Genomic DNA, 17,452 nt, shown 5'->3' on the forward strand with positions numbered 1-17,452 from the left:
GGGGCTGTCTTTGCTCAGAGTTCCATGCTACCATCTGCCTTTGCAGGGAGGTCAAGGCAGGCAGGAACTCGGGGGAACCAGTTGCATTGCATCTACAGTCCGAAGAAGGAGAAGCAAATGAAATAATGCATGTGTGCTTGTGCTTTGCCCCCATTCTCCTTCATACGGCTGAGATACTCAGTGTTTGCCGTGCCCACACATGGGTATAGCATAATGCAAGCTGGGCGGAGTCCTGCATCAGTTAACACAGTCAAGAGACATGCCCCCCCCCCCCACTCCCTGAATGCCCACAAACGGGCCTAACCTAGACAATCGATCAACAGAACTCTCTTCCCAGGTGATTCTAGATTGCAGTAAGTTGACAAACATCACAAGGGATCACGATGGAAAATCTATCAAGGTAGAAATTAAAAACATTCAGTTTGGACCACTTGGTCTATCAGAAAAATGAAGATCACATTCATTTCTTTCTCTGTCACTTGTTTTTGTGATTTTATTGCTAACTTGTCTGCCATTTTTCTTCTTGCTTGTGAAAATGTGGCTATTTTAGTCACAGTTTTCCAAGCAATCCAGCTTGCTTTTCCATATACCTTTAATTTCAGTACTCTAGAGACAGAGGGAAGCAGATCTAGGCCAAGCGGGTTTACAAAAGTAGTTCAGGGGCAGCCATGGCAGCTGCACAGAGAAACCCTGTCCCAAAAGAGGGAGAGGGAGAGGGAGAGGGAGAGGGAGAGGGAGAGGGAGAGGGAGAGGGAGAGGGAGAGGGAGAGGGAAGAGAAAGACTAATTGAATTTTGCTACCAAGCTCCTGTTGCAATATTGAATAAATTGGTTGCAGTTTTAACTTTAAATGTTATAAGAAACTACTTATATAAATTGGAGTTGCTATACTTTTATTGGACAAAATTACATGGGGAAATGTATTAATTATTCATACTTTTGGTATTACTTTAACCTTTTATGTCTAATGTACTTCTCCAGCTTAGAGCTGTTCTGAAATTTCTTCTAAAGTACCTCCAGGAGCATAAAGCACAGAGAGACATTTCTAGGGTGTGAGACTGAGCAACTCTCAATACCAGTTCCTTATCCAGCCACTCAGCTTCTTATGAAAACATTCGTGGACCAGCAGATGCTCAGTGTCCTGAAAAATATGGAACTGTTATTCTGATTTGCCAGGATCTGGAACTTGGAATTGTCTCTGCCATGTGGGTCTAAGTGTCCGCAGCAAAGGATTAGCAGGAAAGGGAACATCTCCTCCCACTTCTGCAACTCCTTTGGACTCCATGATTGTGCCTGCTGATATGATTAAATCTATCTCTCTGTCCCCAGTCAGAATCCAGGGAAAATCTTTAACATTTATATAATCCACAGTCTAGGGCTTATAACATCAGTTTTTGATTATCAATAAGATAGTCATAAGGAGTGTAAAATATTCTCTTCGGAGGCAGATTGGTGGGGGACAGAGACGTACGGAAATGCTCCACATCTTCTAGACTTGTGAGAGAGGGTTTGCAGGAAGATGAGTGAAGCTCTGTCCATGAATTAGACTGTGAGGATAAAGGTATGCACGGGGAGGGACATTGCCACTTTCAACCCTATTCTTCAAGAAGCTTCAAGAGGATTACTCAGGAAATTTCAAGTATCTTCTGTGTCTTCCGAAGACAGACAGGATCCCATACCTATCTGGCAGAGCTAAAGCAACTGTAGACCAGAGAGTAGACATATCTCTATTAATTCCTGATTTTAAAGGCGAGAGAAGTAAGTATGGAATATAAGGTACAGCAGCATACACATGCATGCGGATATTCATAAATGCATAGTCTTCAGTCTCATTTGTTTTCAGAGATAACAGAATCAGTGGCTTGCAGTAGCAGTGAGCAGATCCAGGACCCAGGCTTGACTTCAAAATATCATCTTTTTTTTTAAAATGCAGAAGGAATAACTATGAGAATAAATACTTGGCTCTATGTCTAGGGCAGGGAAAGTACAAAAAGATCATACAACATCTTACAATATCAAAAGTAAATGGCTCTAGTACACAATCAAAGACTTGAGAATAATCTCCAAAAGGACAATGCTGTGACACCGTTATTAGATATATGAAGAGAGAGGTAAATTATAATTCATAGAATCCAATGAACATGATGAATCCATGCATATGTAAAGAGTAAATAAATGAACCTCATTATTATATAAATCTAGAAACAGTGATAAGAAATTATGAGGATAAGTCATTGCTAGGCAAACAACAAAATAACAATTATAGTATACGGTGACCATTTCTGAGTTAGTAGGTAGAAGTTTCATGAAAATAAGACAAGAGAGAACAGAGGGATAATGCATGATGGGAACCAGGATGGCTGCATTGTTCCAAAGCATCCTTCAAGCGGGCATCAGCTGCAATCCGGAAAATGACGAAGGTAAAAGGAAGAATGTCCGAGCATCTTTACAGCAAGGTAGAAGACATTAGCATCACAGACTCAAGCTCACCTCATTTTACTAGAAAATGTACACTCACAATGTCATCCTGAAAAACCACAGCTGCACCTCAAATGAAGGCTAACACAAAGAATAACCCGCAACACTGTCCAAAATCTTCAAACTTATACAAAACCGAGAAACTGTGTGAGATTGGGGACAACGAAGGAGACGTGACAAATAAATGTGATATTGGCTCTTGGGATGGATCCTAGAACAGAAAAGGACATTAATATGACAAGTGTTAAATGTCTGTTAAAGGCCGGGGACTAGCTACTCACACTCTACTAATGTTTGTGCCAGGATTTCAGCAGCCGAGCTGCGTAAGTAAAGACCTGATCATCAGCGGCTTCTGACAGAAGAATAGATGTGAGCCCTGTGCCTGCTTCAGCCTGTTTGTCGCAGTGATCTCAGTGCACACGGTGAGATTGTTGATACTAAGAGAGTAGACAGCCGTGCCACAGTGTGTGAAGATAGGTTGTCATATATGTGTGAGTGGAGACTAGTATCCACAGTATATAAAGAGTTTATATAAATCTATGAGAAAAGAGGAAGAAAATCCAAATAAAAATAGGAAAGGTCTTGGATTACACAGACGGTACTTAGATGTCTGAACCCCAAGCACATGAGATAGTGAACTGCATAGACTTATATAAATGGATTGGCTGAAAGTGAACCAGTAAGAGTGACAATCACAAAGAGCTTTTGTAAAAACTGGAATTCTCATCTGCTGCTTAGGAGAAATACTGGGTGGAAGATGTCAGCACCATCTAAACACACAAGGTAGGATCCAGCACAGTGCACCAAAGACAGGACTGGAACCAAACCCAAAACCAAATGAAACCAAACCTAGCTGGGTCTCCGAAGAGTGGATAAATAAGTAGTGAATTTATATAATGGAACTCCACTGACGAATGAGAATGAATATCTCCTGATAATGCGAACAGATAGATAACACAACACGAAGGCAACCAAGTTTCACCATAGGTGGGGAAGGTGCCCTCTAGTTCCCACCCTTTAATAGGGAGCAGTTGGGAGCTTCTGAGGAAGGGGGAAATCATTCACTGTCGAGAGTGTTCACATTACCAGGTTCCTCTGCTCCTGTGGAAGGTCTCACACCCATTCACATATGGGCAGCACTGATTGGCCTTAAGTTCTCAAAGAAAAGAAAAAGACGGGGGCTGGAGAGATGGCTCAGTGGTTAAGAGCACTGACTGCTCTTCCAGAGGTCCTGAGTTCAAATCCCAGCAACCACGTGGTGGCTCACAACCATCTGTAATGGGATCTGATGCCCTCTACTGGTGTGTCTGAAGACAGCTACAGTGTACTTATATATAATAAAGAAATAAATCTTAAAAAATGAAGAAGTTGGGAGGGGACTATGTCGTATGAGCGAATTGAAAGAGGGAAATGGGGAGTGGAGATGATTATATTTCATTGCATGTATTGAAATCTCAAGGATAAAGAAAAATTATAATTGAAAATAAAAGTTTGTTGGCTTATATGTATAAAAACTTCAAAGGAAGCAAGATGTAAAAGACTATGTAAAATCCCATTTACATCAGGTGGTCAAGTGGATAGAGCTAATCTATAATGATCTAAATCAGAGTAATAATTACCTTCAGGAAAAAGTAATGATTATAAAGGGTGACCAGGGCCATATTTGAGGTATTGATAATGCTTTCATTGCCCATCTGGTTGATGTGTACGTAGGCAAACACGCTAGGTAAAGATCCATCAAATTTCACATAGAATTGTAAAACTTTCTCTAGCTGTATTTCAACTTAGAAGTTTACATTAAGCAAACAAAGGAAAACACTAAACTGAGGGGATTGTGTAAGACTGGGGTCTGTTCAGCACATCACAAGCAAACATGCTTGCATGTGTGTGAGACAGAGGTGGGGAAAGAGTTCGGTGGAGAGAGGGCTCTGCTTGCTTATTAAAAGAACTCTAGGGCTGGGGAGATGGCTCAGTGGTTAAGAGCACTGGCTGCTCTTCCAGAGGTCCTGAGTTCAAATCCCAGCAACCACATGGTGGCTCACAACTATCTGTAATGAAATCTGATGCCCTCTTCTGGTGTGTCTGAAGACAGCCACAATGTACTTATGTATAATAAACAAACAAACAAACAAACAAAAGAACTCTATGCCAAGTATGATGGCACACTACAGAGTTTGAGGCAGAAAGAGATCACACAGTTGAGGCCAGCATGGGTTACATAGTGAGTCCTGATGATGATGATGATGATGATGATGATGATAATAATGTAGGCTAATGCTGTTTACCATAGATCTGGTATTAAGATTAAGTCTGTAGACACCACCATATGAACCATATGGATGCTTAGAGAGCCTAGGTGCAACTAAATTCAGTCAAAACTCTGAAAAAACAAAACTCTGCCTCAAGAGCTGAAGGCATATTGTATAGGGTGGGCTGGTATTTGTCAATCATCCAATTCAATTAAAAATTTTGCTTATTTGAGTATGCACAAGCAAGGTGAGAAAGCACCGGCCGAGAGTCTTTGTAAAGGGCATTGTAGTAACCTGAGCGAGAGGCACATTTACTACAGACTACTGTTGTCAGTATGTGTGAAAGGTCACCACGGACAGAAAGGAGCATGAAAAATGCACCTGCTTTGAGTTTTCGAAAGCCAAACAGACAAATGGATAGGCAAACGGATCCATGAAGAAATGCACACCCGTGGAGTACTTAAAAGAGAAGGTGATCAGGGTAGAACAAGAACGGCCAAGGTTAAGAAAAGAAACCATTAAAACCCCGACTCAGAATTAAAGGCGGCATTAGGAGTACTGAAGCAGAATGTTTTATATGAAGAAAAAATATTGAAAATTATAAGAAGGAAAGTGATAGATTTGAGATAGAATATGAAACTATGATTATAGTCTTATAAATGAGATGAAGAGTAAAAACTATAACTAAATGTATAATCAAACACATAAAGGAGAGTTTCTGGTCTGAAATAAAAACACACAAAATTTCAGACCAAGGAACATGTTCCTCATAAAATGTATAAAGTGGAGATCCTTAAGATTATACTAGTGAAAACCTTGAATTATTAGTATTAAAATATTCAAGTTTACTTGTCTGGACACACACACACACACACACACACACACACACACATGGGGAGGGTTGGAGAGAGAGAGAGAGAGAGAGAGAGAGAGAGAGAGAGAGAGAGAGAGAGAGAGAGTAGACCATAAGGAGAACACTGTTGCCTGTGCCTGATGTAGGCAGACAGTGAGCCCCAGTGGGTTGTGAGTGGTTCCCAGGGGAAAATAAGAAGGAGAACAGAAGATGGGGTGAAAACTAAGCCAATGATGTTGGGCGTTACCATTGGAGAAAGAAATCAGTTCAAATACAAGTGAGAAAAGTTGCATTCTCTAACTCACCAAAACCACACATAGACATGAACGCATGCATAGTTGAGACCGAAAGCGAACTGAGCAAAATGCTATCTGAGGGTACCTTGTGCTCACTGAAGCTAGAGTAGATTGTAGTCTTCTTCCTTCTGTTTTTGTATTTTTATAAATAGGAAAGAGACATGAACGTGCAAATCAATCAGAATGAAAGCAGGTAATTCTTTCTGTCCTTGGAGAAAAACAACGGCAGAGCTAGAGGACTGCTCGACTAGTCAGCTAGGCACGTCTTTCTTTCCGAATCTGTGGGCAACTACGGACATCAAACAGGAGTAAAGCAGAGGAAAGGCTGAACTTGTTTCAGAGTTCTAATAATATTGACAACACTTCAAGTTTCTCTCTTGTTTATGAAGCCATGAAATCTTCCTAGGGCCATTAGAACTGCCTCAGATAACGCTTGTGGATGTATCATTCTCTGCCTTACCGAGCCAGGGCTATTATCTTAAGGAGGACATCTGTAGAGATCAGTCTCCCGGTTGTGTTGGATTGTGAGGGTAATATGTAAGAGATTTGGGCGAAGCTAGACTATATGGGCCAGAGGTTTAACTCTGAACTCAAATTTAATCTTGTGAACTGAGTGGTACCTCAATATATTGGTTCCCAAAATGATTTTTACCTAGAACACTTAGATCTGAGTGGCCGAGAACAAACACAATGCAGACATCAAACATCTCAAAGACTTTTAAATGATTAAGTGGCTCATTTGTGTCTGAGCTTTGATGCGACATTGTCAGATCTCTAGATTTTGTCACAGACCAAAGAAAGAGTGGCAGACAGAAGAAAGTGAGAAAATCTAACAAGTAATTCTGTGGAAGTCAGAGAGGTGTAGGGTTCTTTGCAAGGCCTAGGTAAGAGGTGGCCAGCAGTCTCACCACCTAGGTTTGGTTTTCTTCATTTGTTTTCTTTTGTTTTTGTTTTTCTGTGGAGTTTACAACATAAAAAAAAGACAGTAACAATTCCACCAGTTCCAAGAAAACAACAAATGCAAATGGCTTTCTTGTGGTTAAAGGAAGATGGGGTTTAACTGTACCCTCTTCACCAAGACCTCTATTCTGCTTCACTGAATCTTTAGACTTGAACCGTTATTTTACTTAACATACCCCATGCCCTGAAATATAGGAGTCTTAAAAAGAGAAACACCCCAAATGAACATGTTAATGGAATTATAACAATGCATTTAATGTAACTGAACACTAACATTAGCCTGACATTGGCAGTGTAGAGAAGCTAGGTATGACTGTTTCCTGTTTCATGCTGGATGAAGACATACAGTACAGGTGGTCTGGTCTATAAGGGTCGTGATGTGTCATTAGGTGTCATTTTATTGCTCTGTTCATTTAGGTTTTTCCCTAGGCCCATGATCTATGTTCTTGACTACCTTAGCAATGTCTGATGTAGATTCCATCTCAGAGAGTGGGCTTAAAATCCAATACTAAAAAACGTGGTTGCTTTCTCCCAGAATACTCCTGCCTCTATGGTATCAGTATACCTCGGAGGCAGGCCTTGACCTAGTCATAGGATTTATGGCTGCCAGCTATGGATGATTACTTAGTGATTATGTGGAAAAGCTCAGTACGTTTTCTCCAATAGAGTGTCACTGTTACTGGGTATATCAGCCACACTCTATGGCAGGACCCACCCACGAGTTCTTAGCCAATGCAAAATGATTTTTCTGGGGTTAGCGAGCATCTCGTTTTTTTTGTTTTTGTCTTATTGTTTGTTTTCATGGAGGAGGGGGGCAAGAGACAGAGACAGAGACAGAGAAACAGAGAGGCAGAGGCAGAGACAGAGAGACAGAGAAGCTGCAGGGAGTCAGTGATTAAGTAATAGCAGGACATGCCATTGATTTGAAAGAAATACTGAATAAATGAATCTATGAATCTGTGCACTGGAAATGCCCACCAGATTTCAAGTAAGTTGCTGAAAAAGACAATTGTAGCACGAAAAGAAAATCAGTGCTCTTTTTCCAAGAGAAAAACAATCATAAGTTAAAAATTAGAGGCATATTTAGGGTTCTTTTTCATGTGGCTGTGGACTTGGCTTTCTGTTGGCTAAGCTGTTTTATAGGTTTGTAGTTGCAAGTCTTAACATGCAGGTTTCTGTCTGGTGGAGCAGATAACACTAAAAAGACTGTTCACTACTCTTAAGCTGTTAAAGTAATTTTGTATACAAGCCAGCAGCTTTGTCTCACTGTTTGTTATTAAATTACCTGTGTATACATTCTTTCTTGAATCTTCTTTAAATCTTAAAAACTATAGTAGTCTTCTCTTTATTCAATGAGGCAGTGGGGAGCACCGTGAGTGTTCACATTATATTGGATGAGAATCATGGCTTTACACTTTTGAAAATGACCTCGTTAAGCATTTTGGAGGTAGTATATTAGATACCCAAATGTCACCTGAGTTATCTGGAGAACTGGACCTTATGGACTTTGTAAACCCGAGAATCTCTTTGCTTTCTTCTTACCTCCTGAAGTAAATCCAAGCCCACGCAATAGCAGCAGTCTAACTTTGCTGACACTTGATCCCTCACCACTTCATGTTGATTTTGTTACGTCTTTGCATTTTCTGTTTCTTTGAAAGCCAAGAAGACCGTTCCCAGTGGTCCAGTAGTGGTTGGGGTGCTGAGTTTATGGTCTGGCCATTGTTGCTCTCTGTCAGCAGATGATGCGAATGTAGTCTCTGAAGAGTGAGAGATGACAGTATTTGCTTTGTTAATCTTTTCCTATTTTCCTACTTGTGAGCACAAATCAATTGAAAAAAAATGTTTCGGACCCCTGGGAAAGGCAACCACACTTGAGATCTGCATGGTGGGTTTAGGTGTCCTGGGTCATCTTTTGAACTGTGGATGAAGTTGTGTAGCCACGCTAAGAGCTATGTGCACAAGTCAGAAAAGTCTTCCCTATTGTGTGTGAATGTGATAAACTTCCTTACTTTCAGCAAGTTTAATACATTAAACACAATGTTATTATCTTAGAGTTCTAGTCCAACGTGGTTTTAGAGATAAGCAATTGCTTCTATAAAAAATTATTTCCAAAACTTCAAAGAAATAAAGCATCTAATCTTTTATTACTTTAGAGTTCTGGGAGAAAAGAAATCTCCCAGAATTTTCCGTCTTAGAAACGTTTCACGAATCCAAGCTCTTAGTCTTGTATACTTTAAATTGTTTATCACAGAAGGTTCAGTCTCATATTGTACAGATTTTATTCAAGACTCTTAAGATTAATTTCTCATCTTAATGGAGAGAAATTTAAATTCTAGCCCATTACATTGATACTTTGAAGTGAATGATGCACAAACTCCTTTCTTTTTTAATTGTCTGTGAATAAAACCATGAAAACCAAACACAGTTGGGCAAAATTTGAATCCTTTTCATGGGTTCTTTTCGGATTCATGTATAATTCTTAGCAAATAAACTTCTTTTGCTCAAAATCGCAAAAAATTCCCATTCATGTTCAGAATCTATCTCTCACTGTTATTTCATATTCTCAGAGTAAATCAGATACTGACTTCCTATCACTCATTCTCTTTGAGAAAGGAAAGCACATATTTCCTCTCGCTGTGGCTCTGAGGATGGTCTCTAGGGCCATGTTAGTTATAATTGTCACCATATTTTCTTTCTGGCAAGTCCACACACATATGATAGACTCTGATGACCCTTGCCCACCACCCTCTAATCAGTCTCCCTCTCCTGCCCATCACACTGCTTCCTAATGTTTCTTTCACACACTGTTCATGTCATTTTGTTTTGTGACCCACTGAGTTCAATCAGGGAAGTCTGTGACCATGAGTTTGGAACTTTCTATGGGAACCTGGATGGACTCTGAGGAGGGCAGCCATTGTCTTCAGGCATATAATTACTGGTGATCATATCAGGCTCAGTTATACCTTTTCACTAAACAAAACCTTCTGTTTCATAGAGAAAAATTGAAGACCCAAGGTTGAGACTGTGCTATGACTTCAGATTTCCTGTATTCCCAAGTGTTGGGATCACATCACCAAGCTCCCCTACAACACTAACTTAGTAAAGCATACACGTATCTTCCAGTCACTCTTGATTTTGCCTTCCAATGCTACACTCTAAAATTATATTTAATAAAACAGTATATTTGTTACACCTAAAACTCTTTTTGTGAGTTCTCAGAGGGCCTGTGAAAAATTCACAAAGAACTATCATTTTACCACATGAAGAGGAATGCAAACTGTGTTTGCTAGTCTCCATCTATCTATCACTATTAATACTGTTGTAAGAAGTATGTGAGAAGAAGTGTCAATCAAAAGACAATCTTAAGTTTTCCTTCTTAAGACTGAAAATGTAAAATGCCATTAATATAAATATTTCAAGAACTCTATCGTTTACAGGAAAGCCTTTGGGACCTGCCAGGGTTCTCAGGAGTTTTACCAGTGAAGAAAACATTCACCACACAACTTAAAGAAATTCACGTGGTGTACCCCCAAAAGGTATTATTTTATTTTATTCTGATACTGTTGGCCAATGTAATGAATTGACTATACTCCTCTTTTCACTCTTTTTTTAAAATTTTTTTTATTTTTTTTATTAACTTGAGTATTTCTTATTTACATTTCGAATGATATTCCCTTTCCCAGTTTCCGGGCAAACATCCCCCTAATCCCTCCCCCTCCCCTTCCTCATGGGTGTTCCCATCCCCACCCTCTCCCCATTGCCGCCCTCCCCCCAACAATCATGTTCACTGGGGGTTCAGTCTCAGCAGGACCAAGGGCTTCCCCTTCCACTGGTGATCTTACTAGGATTTTCATTGCTACCTATGAGGTCAGAGTCCAGGGTCAGTCCATGTATAGTCTTTAGGTAGTGGCTTAGTCCCTGGAAGCTCTGGTTGCTTGGCATTGTTGTTCATAAGGGGTCTCGAGCCCCTTCAAGCTCTTCCAGTTCTTTCTCTGCTTCCAGGATCCAGCTATACCTCTCTTGGGCATATACCCACAAGATGCCTCAACATATAAAAAAGACATGTGCTCTGCTATGTTCATCGCAGCCTTATTTATAATAGCCAGAAGCTGGAAAGAACCCAGATGCCCTTCAACAGAGGAATGGATACAGAAAATATGGTACATCTACACAATGGAATATTACTCAGCTATCAAAAACAATGACTTTATGAAATTCATAGACAAATGGTTGGAACTGGAAAATATCATCCTGAGTGAGCTAACCCAATCACAGAAAGACATACATGGTATGCACTCATTGATAAGTGGCTATTAGCCCAAATGCTTGAATTACTCTAGATGCATAGAACACATGAAACTCAAGACAGATGATCAAAATGTGAATGCTTCACTCCTTCTTTAAAAGGGGGAACAAGAATACCCTCGTTTCACTCTTAAGCAAGTTTTAGCTTACGGTTGATGCTTATGTTGATGTCAGAACGTTCTTTTACAAGCCATTGACAAACAATGTATTTTTCAAACAAGGAAAGCTTTGTAGCCTCATGAGACAGGGTGTATCAGATACTTTACGCTATTGTTATGCTGAAGAACAGACACTTGAAGCCAGGGGAGATGGATCAGTGAATAAGGTGCTTACTGTACAAGCTCGAGGGCTTGAGTTTGAATTCACACCATACACTTAAAAAGCCAGGCATGACACATACTTCTGAGCTCTACATTGGAGAGATTCAAAACAGTAGAATACCTGGTGCTTGCTGGTCAACCATCCTAGCTTGATTAGTGAGTTCTAGGTTCAATGAGAGACCTTGCAACACACACACACACACACACACACACACACACACACACACACACACTGTGCATACACTCATACACATATGCAGTCCCATCCCCATACACAAAACCAACGGAAACAGAGACTTGAATATACATTTCTGAGTTCCCTCTTTAAATTTTATCAATGGGCAGAGATGGTCATTCTGGGATTCTTTTCAATCCTTGTCTTAGATCTACTATTGCTATGGTAAAACACAAAAAGCAAGTTGTGCAGGAAAAGGTATATTTAGCTTACACTTTCATATTACTGTTCATCACTGAAAAAAGTCAAAGCAGGAACTTAAACAGAGCCAGGATTTGGAGGCAAGACTTGATGCAGAGGCCATTGAGGGGTGTTGCTTACTGGCTTGTTCTCTATTTCTTGTCCAATCTGCTCTTTTTAAACCTAAGATCATCAGCCTAGGGATGACAGCACCTACAATGGCCTGGGCTTTCCCCCATCAATTACTAATTTAGAAAATGCCTTATATATGGACCTTATCAAGGCATTTTATCAGTGAGGCTACCTTTTTTGAGATAAGTCTAGCTTGTATGACATTTAAATGAGACTCACTAGCACAATCCTTGCAACAGGTACACTTGGTGAAAGCAGGAAACAGATTTTACAGCTCAAGATATAGTGGGACAGGAATGAATGATAGCTATTCATTACTTAATAATGGGGGCACATTCTGAGAGACATGTCGTAAGGCAATTTCATCACTTAGTGAGTACCAGAATGTACTTATACAAACTAAGATCATTGCTCACTACCTTGCATGCAGTCTATCATTGAACAAAGTGTTGTGTGGAGGATTATTACACTTAACACCAAATGAACTGGTAGGAGATATTAAATAATAGCTATTAATTTGAACTACAATTGATGTTATTTTTAACATTCCATTCCAGTGGCTGTATCAGGAAGTGCTCTTTTCTCTCAAGCTAGTCCTCAACAGATTTAGGAAAAAACTCATTGAGGATATTTTAATGGTATCTCATTTTCATTGACGCTTTGAGACTCAGAAATAATTCTATAGAGCCTTTTTCCTTATACAGCGGTGAAGCATGTGCATAGATCCAATAAAAACCTGTCCTTTTCTCCAGAATATAATTGGACAAGTTGATTGTGCAGCTAGGTCTATACCTGGAGTGTCATATGTGAGAATAAGCCTCATTTAGTCAAGCTATGACAAGTCCACTGCTGGGAAGCAAGGTTTGCTTGATGCTTTATGCTGTTTGCTATTTATTCCTTTCAAAAAATCACTTGCTAAAAGACTAATCAGAAAAAATGAACCACATGAGAAACTAAAATAAGATGGGATGCAAAAAAAAAAAACCCAATAAAAATCAACTAAACTGATCCAATTTACACACAACTGAAGTCAATCAAGGCAGCCCAAGACCACTGTAGTCTACTCACCTCCCTCATGGTGAAGTATTTGGAAGAAATAGGGAACCTCAGGCTTTATCCAAAGGGCTTGATAGACTCACTTTGAATTCTTCATGTGAACATCTGTTTCTCTAATCCTAACTGAACAGCAGTAAGGACTTAGCTTCCACTTTGGGGGACAACTGGGGGCAATAGCAACAGTCTGCAGAGTTTGGGAGTCATTTGGAAAGTCTTGACCAATTACTTAAAGCCTGGCTTCTCGTGCCTGGTGTCAGGTTTTTGTTAGGTGGCCTTTGGCTCTTGAAAGGAGCATTGTCAGCTCAGCTGGGAACATTTTATTTAATACACATATATGCTCATGTGTAATATAGGCTATTTTTAGGTAGATAATTTTAGTATGAGCCCTTATGACTTTCTAAGATAACTATTAATTTATTTTCCTCTTCCTTTCTTACGTATTTATTTCCTCACCTCTTCCACAATACAATTAGAAATACATACGTAATGCCTGGAACACACAGGTAATAATAGTTAATGAAAAAAAGAGGCCATGAATCTGAAAGAGATCAAGGGGTACAGGGGAGTGTTCTGAGGGAGAAAAGGGAAGAAGGTAATGACATTATTATATTATAATCTCAAATAAAAGAGATCATATCTTTAGTTCCCATTTATCACAAATCAGTAGCAAAACTTGGAAGGCGGCTGTTCTCCCTGCTGTATCTCCAACACCACAGTGCGTAGATCACACTGCTGATGACGGATAACTGCGATTGTTTAGTCACAGATCTATCATCTTCATCAACTAGCTTCATCCAAGGTTCAGGGATCATCAAGGAAGAGCATGTCAACGTAAGAGTCAGAAGTTGGGGAAGAGTGTTGTGGAATGCTGTCATCTGGGCATGACATGGCTAATACACACACACACTGGCTGAAGTCAGCTGTGTCCTGCGTAAGACCAAGCCAGTTAAGCCAGAAAAAATTCCAGTATGGATGGAGAATACACTCTAGAGTCCAGATATCCCGTAGATGATGACTGCTGAGGGAGAAAGCATCACTTCAGGGGTGTGACCACTAGAAGGTTGCTCATGCTCTAATAGACCCACACTTGCTCTCACGCATTCAACACCAACTGGATTCAGGGCATATTAATAATAATACTAACAACAACAATACTAATAATATTAATAAAAATGACTTGAAACTGGGAGGGAAACAGTTTCCATGCCTAGTTTTCAGTGACAACACTGGGGTTAGAACCTGGAGCCTCTTGTATACTAGGAGCATTATGTCCTGGGAGTTGAGGGGACATGGTGGGTAGTGGATAGGGTTAAAATATATTGTATACATGTGTGAAATTTTCAAACAATAAATAAAATTGCTTTAAAACATTCTGAGACCAGATCCTCATCCAATGTCCTTAATGGCTTGACATTGCTGTCCTCTAAGACACTGCTCTAATTCTCTTAAGGCCATTGCTTCCTTTACTGTAGCGAACACAGTGTTCGACTTTGCCCTTTTGAGAGGTTGTTTTGGTAGCATTTTTGATGGAGTCAGCATGTGGCACTGAGAAGGAATGAGATTTGAATTCTGTGACTAGACAAAAAGTTCTTTTAAATTAAGAACTTTACTTTCTGAAAAGCAATCTTAGGCTGCTAAATTACGTGAAGCTGATCTGCTGATCCACATGTGTGAACTCCCGCTGGCATATAGCCAACTGTTAAATTATTAGGTACTTTGCAGGCTGGCTAGCATACTATTGGTAGCTTGAAATTAACCACAGTAGGAGCACTTACAGCACAGAAATGGGTAAATATTGCAAATGAGGGATTTTTTATTTGGAGAGCCAGTATTCAGTATTCCACTAGCTTTGCACTGGATTAATTCCATGGGGGATCTCCAACAGATTCTTTGCTCACATTCACAAGAGTGAAAAATATCTCATCTTTTAAAATAAACACAACCTTCACCATTCCATTAATATTGTAGATGAATTCATATATTTTGCAGTACCAACGTTGGGGGTGGGGGAGAGTCCTGAGTGTCCTGGGATTACAGCTCAGTGGAAGAATATGTCCCCAGTATTCAAGTTCCATCCCCAGTGTGTCACTGAAAATAGGAATGGAAACTAGCAGTTAAACAGAAGGAGAACTTGTTAAACATTAAATCTCTGGTAGACACCTCCAACATTTTTATCACTATTATTATATTAGTGATATAGTCTTAAGAGTCATGTGCTGAATTATACCTTTAAGGGTATAAAATTACATTTAATATGCTTCTGAAAGTTAAAAGGAGCAAATATGTAAGTAAATTCCCAAATGGGGATTAGATATTCATATTGACAAGTCCCATCCTATCTGGTATCTTCCTTCATTGGCCAAGAGCCACAGGTCTTGTATAGCTTCCTGACTTCCTTCCTCTGTGTCAGACTTCTAGGATACACTGCTGTTCTCAGCTCTTCTTTTCAGGGAGAGGACGGGAAGGAAGGGATATCTAACAGGTTAGAGCTTTAAACATTAAATTAATATTAATTTAAAAAGCAGAAATATAGTAAATAAGAAAAACGAAGGCTTGGTGACCTAGTGTATGTGATCCTTAATAAGAAAATAAAAGTCCACCATTGTTTCACTTTCTCCTGCATCTTCATTGTTTTGAAGTGAGTGGGCCTGGGCTGGGAATTGGATAGTTTATTTTTTCTTGATGAATGCTGCGTGGTTAGTACCTGGGTGGGTATTCCTAGATGATTTCTGCCCTTTCTCTGGGGCATGTACATTAACAGTGCAAAGCAACCTGTAACTTTGTCTGTCTTCTTTTCCCTTTTCTGTAGGATAGTGAGTTATTACCATGAGATCAACACTCAACCCTGGGGGTATTTGATTGATAAAGGTCTTAAAAATCCAAACATGGTTATTGTGCCCACAACTCTCTTTGAATTTGGCAGCATAATCAAGCAGCTTTTCTCTCACAGCGTAAGTTTAAACAAGACTATCTCTGAGACCCCTGAGTAGATGCTCATGTTGGCCTGCCCTCCTGGGCATGGTAGGGGCCATGGAATTCTAATTGAGGAGGAAATATCATAAGAAAACAAGGAACATTTATGGAATTGAAGAACATGAGGAGACGATGGCTATTTACTTTGGGATGAATAGTAGCAGCGTGTTTGTCAGAGGGTGGGGACCCAAACTCTCTCTGTGCACCAGGTTGGTCTTCAACTCAGAGACGCACCTGTCTCTGCCCCCTTAGCAGGTGTTAAAGGCATATGCCGACCCACTTGGATAGCACCTTACATTTAAAATGTAGCAGAGGGCTCAAGTTACATCCTCAACATCCTAATGTTAGCAGCAGAGTTAGAGCCACTTAAAGCAAAGGAGTTTTATGTTAGAAGTCTCTGACTGAAAATCCCTTGGAGTTCGGCTGATATGATGCTGCATTTATGAACATACGTTTCAATATTTTGTTCTTTTCTCATCTTATTGCTATTACTTTCCCATTTTCATGCCCATTCTATTCTCATGCAGTCACCCCGTACAAAGGGAAAGAAGCTTTAAAAATCAACCAAATTACTTCATTTCCCTTGAATTGTTCAGAGATGGTTTGTGGGCATTTTAACAACCCCTGTTAGGGTCAAAGATGAATTTCCATGCATAGTAGAGATTCCGCCTGTAGAAACCTATCTGAGTCCTAGTAGGAGAGCAGGAGTTCTTCTCAACAGCATTTCAACACTAACTTCCAACAGCTGAAATCCACTGTGCTCCATCGGCTCAGCCTAGGATGACAAGGTCTACTGACTTGGGTTACTGTTCCCTAGTCTGTGGTCCTAGAAAGCACTGAGCCTTTTTTTTTCTGTGAGTAAATCTGGCCTGAAAATTGCTTTTGGAATTAACCACAGTACTTTCTTTCTGCTTACTAGGATGCCATTCAATATGTTCTTTTTAAAATGTCCCTTAATGGCTGGGAAAGGAAAGTTGAGAAAGTCAGTGATTTATTACAAAGAAGACCGCTCCACATTGCGAACATTTGGGAAAGCATTGCTAATTTTAGGCTTGTTCATTTATCTGTTGAGCATCTGCTGAACATTTATTACAGGAAAGGCATTCTATTTTGGGATACCAGTAGGTGTCTGTGGGTGGCAGTGGTTGCAATAAAGGTGTTTGTGCTGGGTAGGTAGAGGTGGTGGTCTTAGTGGTGTTTGGAGTATGTTGGGCATGGCATGGGCAGTTGGAGTTGAGGCCACAGAAGCTTCCTGCAGAAAGTGACTACTGAGAAGTCATAAAACAAGGAAGGAGGATGCTCCTCTACTCCTTTTCTCAACACTTGAGCAAATGCACTCTGTCTTTAGTTCACAATTCTACTTTAGGTAACGTAAGAACAATTCAGCAAGGTTCTTAAGTTCCTATCTTTGTCTGG

At 40.0% G+C, this 17,452-nt stretch overlaps 1 long non-coding RNA gene across 1 annotated transcript in view; it reads left to right on the forward strand.

Annotated features, from left to right (window-relative positions):
• LOC148005259 (uncharacterized) overlaps positions 1-15,678 on the forward strand; it is a 39,052-nt gene extending 23,374 nt beyond the window's left edge. The window contains exons 2-3 of the long non-coding RNA XR_015623058.1: positions 10,273-10,371; positions 10,838-15,678. This is a non-coding gene — a long non-coding RNA (uncharacterized LOC148005259). The remainder of the gene's footprint in view (positions 1-10,272; positions 10,372-10,837) is intronic.
• Positions 15,679-17,452: the final 1,774 nt, after the last annotated feature.

Source organism: Rattus norvegicus, chromosome 6 (genome assembly GCF_021556685.1).
Source record: "Rattus norvegicus strain SHRSP/BbbUtx chromosome 6, alternate assembly SHRSP_T2T, whole genome shotgun sequence".
In the NCBI taxonomy this organism is placed as follows: Eukaryota; Metazoa; Chordata; class Mammalia; order Rodentia; family Muridae; genus Rattus; species Rattus norvegicus.